Source organism: Oncorhynchus keta, chromosome 28, assembly GCF_023373465.1.
Source record: "Oncorhynchus keta strain PuntledgeMale-10-30-2019 chromosome 28, Oket_V2, whole genome shotgun sequence".
Taxonomy (NCBI): Eukaryota; Metazoa; Chordata; class Actinopteri; order Salmoniformes; family Salmonidae; genus Oncorhynchus; species Oncorhynchus keta.
Window position 1 is genome coordinate 54,141,981 of NC_068448.1, and position 6,000 is coordinate 54,147,980.

Here is a 6,000-nt window from a genome sequence, read left to right on the forward strand (position 1 = left end):
CCCCATGTTGAGGGTCAGCGTGGTGGAGGTGTTGTTGCCTACCCTCACCACCTTGGAGCGGCCCATCAGGAAGTCCAGGATCCAGTTGCAGAGGAAGATGTTCAGTCCCAGGGTCGCGAGCTTGGTAATGAGCTTGGAGGGGACTATGGTCCGGAACGCTCAGCTGTTGTCAATGAATCCCAGTCTCACATAGGTGTTCCTCTTTGTCAGTTGCGATAGAGAGCAGTGTGAAGTGCAATTGAGATTACGTAATCTGTCGATCTGTTTGGGCCGTATGCAAATTAGAGTGGGTCCATGGTGTCTGGGATGATGGTGTTGATGTGTGTCACGACCAGCCTTTCAAAGCCCTTCATAAGTACAGATGTGAGTGCTACGGGACAATAGTCATTTAATCTGGTTACCTTGGAGTTCTTGGGAAAAGGGACAATGGTGGTCAGTTTGAAATATGTTGGGATTACAGACTGGGACAAGGAGAGATTGAAGACTAAAATGTAAACATAACATGTCTGTGAAGACGCCTGGATTATATGTACACTGAGTACACATTAGAAACAACAACCCCCCCTTGCAGTCTTTGACACCAACAGGTGCGCCTGCGGCCTGGCACCTGCTACCAAACCACGTTCAAAGGCACTTACATTTTTTGTCTTGCCCATTCACCCTCTGAATGGCACACATACCAATCCATGTCTCAAGGCTTAAAAATCCTTCTTTAACCTGTCTACTCCCCTTCATCTACACTGATTGAAGTGCAGGTCTGTGTTGATAACCCACCTTTCCTTCCTTCCTTTCACATAATTTATCCTTTTGGATCCTCACAAAAGTAATTTAGTGCTGTAGAAGGTTTCTGTCCCACTTTCTGTCAGCGAAGCCATGAATTATTGGGAGAGGCAGGATTAGGCACCAATTATAGAACTCATGCACTGCTGAACTTCTATTTTCCCCCCGTTTACCGTCTTTATTATGAATAATAAAGGAGAACATAATTGTAACATGTTTATTTCCAGCTAGCCCTTTGACAATGTTGTGTTATTACAGTCCTTTCCTGCTCTGAAATTTAAACGGTGGCTTCTGAGTTTCTTTACCCATACTCCCCGGCAGTCCCGTAACCCTTTCAGCACCTCTCCAGTCGGTGCTTGTAAAGTTGTGGGTGGTCGGGCTCAGCCTTAGTCAGGGGTTTGGACCCTGTGGTGGACGTGTGGATTTTGAGCTGTGAAATAGCATTAAGTCGCCAGTTCTAAAGTCGTAATGGTGAGGCAGGGAGGCAAATGGCAATCCTTCCTTTAATGAAACCTAAGCTACTTTACAAAGCAGAGTAGAGGACCAAAGAAGGTCTGCTGGAGTTGGACAACTGGGACTTATAAGGGGGAAGTTGAATGGAGGGAAACTGCAGATATTCACATGCATTTATGCTTAATGTCAACTAAAATAAACAAGTACTTTATGACTAGGCAGACTACCGCCGTTATGTATTTACTTGGACAGTGAAGCTAAAACTTTTAATTTGGCTCTATACTCCAGCATTTTGAATTTGAGATCAAATGTTTTATGTGTGGTGACAGAATGTCACCTTTTATTTGAGGGTGTTTTCATACATATCTGTTTTGCAGTTTAGAAATGAATACACTTTATGTATCTAGTCCCCCCATGTACATTTCATTACTTTACTCTAATACAACTGTGGTTTGTGACTACTCTGCCTTCCCATTGTGAGATAAGGTGGGGCTTTACCTAGCAAAGACATATAGATGACCTGGAGCCAGTGGGTTTGGCAACGAATATACATGTATAGGGCCAGCCAACGAGAGGATACAGGTCGCAGTGGTGGGCAATATATGGGGCTTTGGTGACAAAACGGATGGCACTGTGATAGACTACATCCAATTTGCTGAGTAGAGTGTTGGAGGCTATTTTGTAAATGACATCGCCGAATTCAAGGATAGGTAGGATCGTCAGTTTTACAAGGGTATGTTTGGCAGCATGAGTGAAGGAGGCTTTGTTGCGAAATAGGAAGCCGATTCTAGATTTAATTCAGGATTGGAGATGCTTAATAATGTGAGTCTGGAAGGAGAGTTCACAGTCTTACCAGACACCTAGGTATTTATAGTTGTCCTCAGAACCGTCCAAAGTAATGATGCTAGTCGGGCGGGCGGGTGCGGATAGCAATCGGTTGAAGAGCATGCAGTTAGTTTTACTAGCATTTAAGAGCAGTTGGAGGCCACAGAAGGAGTGTTGTATGGCATTGAAGCTCATTTGGAGGTTTGTTAACACAGTGCCCAAAGAAGGGCCAGATGTATACAGAATGGTGTTGTCTGCATAGAGGTGGATCAGAGAATCACCAGCAGCAAGAGCAACATTGTTAATATATACAGAGAAAAGAGTCGGCCCGAGAATTGAACCCTGTGGCACAATATGTGGCAAAATGTGTTAAACAGAAGGTGAATAATTTCTGCAAAACTAAATACAAACGTTGATATTAGTTGGCAGGGGCCTTTACTTCAAATAGTATTGTGTTTTGATGTATTTCTAATAGCTTTTAATACTTTTTCCTAATAGATGTTTTTTAAGAAACATTTTCCATATGTGTGACCAGAAATCATATCCGTTGCTTATTCCAAGTCTTTGGGATGGAAAAGTCTCAAAAATATAGACTCTTAGCTTTCCTTTGACACCAACTTTGATATGCTCCTATAAACTTCACAAGTTGGTGCTCGTGGGTCTTTTTAGATGGTAGATCAATGTTAGACCAATGTTAAAGTATAAGGATGAAGGGAGACAGAGAAGGAAAAATATCCTTACCTTCTGCGTGTAACACCTGAGTAATCATTTTGTTCTCACTACATCCCCCTTCACAGGTATTATTTCATCCCAGAGAGATTTGAAACTGTGAGAAGATGCTTCCAACAATAACACCTTGATATACTGAGCTTGACGTCTGTGCAATATCTACGGGTGGCCGTTCCAGCAACAGCAACAAATGAGCAGTAAAATGCAACAAGCGCCCCAATAAACACAGTATACATTTCAAACGGTGGTCTCCAGGGGATGGCTGTCTCTTTTGACAATCAGAACAGGGGGAAGACTGGGGGAAGACTGGGGGAAGGTTGTCTGGGGCTCAGCGTGTGAGGCACACGTACACAGAGCGTTGTACTGAGCGGCCAAGGTAAGAATGTATCTTGGATAGTTGGGTTGATTGGCAGTACTATATTCACCCTGAAGTCAGAACACCTCAGTCCCTCAGCTAATGACACAGTCAGTAGATTCATATGACTGAGTTTTTGCATTTGTTTGTTTAAGTTTAAAAATATGCTTTTGAATGCTATTTGCAAATGAATAGAAGGTGGTGCACTCAGATGGCCAGTACTGTTTTGCAGAACTCCAGAACAATTTGTGAATGCTTCAGGGTTTCTTGTATTTTAGTTAGGCCCCGAATCTTTCCCTGACCCCTGTCCTGACTAAGATGTTTGGGGTGTGGCTCGATCTGAACAAGTGTGTCAGTCCTCTACTTCCTGGTGAGGAGAAAAATCCATAAAGCAGGGAGGAAGTGAAGTAATAACAGACAGGAAGTGAGTTCAGAATGACCAGGCGTTTAGGAGGGAAACGGACCGAGATTTACATCTAGTCCTCAAAACATTGGACATTGTTGGTTTTGCAGGGCCTCCATGTGTGTTGTGATCAAATGAATTGGTATTTGTCCTGGAATGTTCCTTTCCAAGGATAGGGTTTGACTTCCTGAGAGAGACTCCGAATTTCGGTCCCAGAGTACGAGAATATGACAGAATTTCAGGCAATATGATTTGTTTATTTGTATGATTTATTGTTTATTTATGACAATCAATCTGGTAATTGATATGGTATATTGATTCAAGTCTACATTGGTATTTTGGTACTGGTAACTATCATTGCTTATTAGTAATGGATCTTTCTATGATCAATAACCATCTGTGCCCCACCTGGGCTTCTGGGGGTGTGCAGTGCACTCTCTTTTAGTTTGTTATCTATCAGCTATCACTTCAGCTCTGAGTGTGATGTGGTGAGCTAAGTGCTGTGTTGATGCTGTTCTGTGGGGGATGTGTGTGAAGAGGAAGGCCTGGGCCTCACATTTAGCTGTGGTCTCCTGGGAGAGATTAGCTAGTTTAGGCTCTGGAGTCTCTCTCTCTCTCTCTCTCTCTCTCTATCACTGCCACACTCTTGACGCTCAATGCTGGTCTCTCTTTGTTTAGAACCAACGGATGGTTATTCTATTCTCTCTTTCTCTCACTCTTCCGCTCTCTTTTTTGTACTTTCTGTTCCTCTCTCCTTTACTCTATATTCCTCTAATCTCACTTTCCTTCCTATTTTAACCCCCATTTGTCTGTCTCTACCTAAACTGTTTCTATTTTCCTTTCAGTGTCTATTTCTCCTTTACTCCCTCATACCTCTCCCACTTTCATTTGTCTTGGAGTGTGCCAACACTCTCCCTTTCTCTCTTTACCCCCCTCTCTCTGTCACTCATTTTCAATTCAATTCAAAGGGCTTTATTGGCATGGGAAACATTGTTTACATTGCCAAACCAAGTGAAATAGACAACTCAGTCAATCACCCACACAGCAGATGCTCTTAGCTGACAGCCCAGGTGGCTTGGTGGTATTCAGGCCCAGACTGGACCCCTCTCTGCAACCCACCCCCACATCAGGCCTCCTGTCCTGCTCCAGAGCCCTCTACTACAGGTCTGTCCCAAACGGCACCAGATTGTCTATATAGTGCACTACTTTTGACCAGGGCCCTGGTCAGTAGTGCACTATATAAAGAATAGGGTGCAGAGCCCTCCACAAATGGTCCCCAGGCCCACCGGCAGGCTGCTAGCCAGGCTCCGGCCTCCCTCTCTGGCTGTGGCAGTTGGAGCTCCACTGCACCACTGCATCGCTGTTAGTGTTCATCTCCTAAACGATCCCAGCCCTAAGAGGATCAATACTCATTTTCAGGGAGCAGCATGATCCCTTAATGTAGTGGAGGAGGATTGCTTCTTACCCCCCTCCCACACACACACATCTGTCTCTCTACAGGAGCCAGCGCATGCAGCTAGAGCTCTGCTTTCATTTCTCCCACCTCCTGGGGACGGGGTTAGTTAGGTAGTTAGTTAAAGACATTGTCCTTTTGTGTTGCTGATATCATTACTTCAGTCAGTTGTGTTATGCCGTGTAGGGAGAATTTTGATTTATGGGATTACTGTATCACTATCTGTATTACTAGCTACAATATTGGTTTTAGTCCTCTGTAGTAATTGTTATCAATGAAATCAATGCATTGAAATTGACTTCATTGACCCATATTACTCTCGCTATAGGGTCACCTTGAAGGGTTCATGTATGGAACGGAATAACCACCAGCTCCCATCCAATTCCGCCAGCGTATGAATTTGCCCTTGTTCAAAATCCTAATGCTTATGCTGCCAGAGAAAATAGATGGTGCTGTTTTATTCTAGTTGCTTTTAAACACACCAGAGAGCTCAGTTCTCCCTCTTTTCAGACTGTTTCATTATTGGTAGTCGTATTATTCTTATTCTTTGTGTTCCACAGACGTTCTGTTTGAAAAAATGACTTCATGCTAACAGTGGCATGATCCAAGGAAAATGGGAAAGATTTCAGAGAGTTTCCATTGGATAACAACCATCTCTTTTTCCAGTCAGTCGTCTCTGTACGGTTGGAGGGTAGGAACAGGAACAGAACGTGGTTTAGCTAAACGTCTCATGATTGATCTTTGCTGATGTAGACTGTTTCTGTCCCTTTTTTCATCAAGGAGGGTGGGAGAAAGGAGAGAGAGGGGGGGGACAAACCATTCCTCTTTCTCACCTCCCCCCACCCCCTTTCCAACAGGTCCTGGCTGGCTATTGGCTGAAACAGGTTGGGAGGGACTCATTGGGTATGCTAAAGCTATTTTTCTCCGTCAGGCCAACCCAGGCAGCACCGCATGGCCCTTCACTGTGGACTGACCGACTGACCACTCTCCTCTGCTGAATTA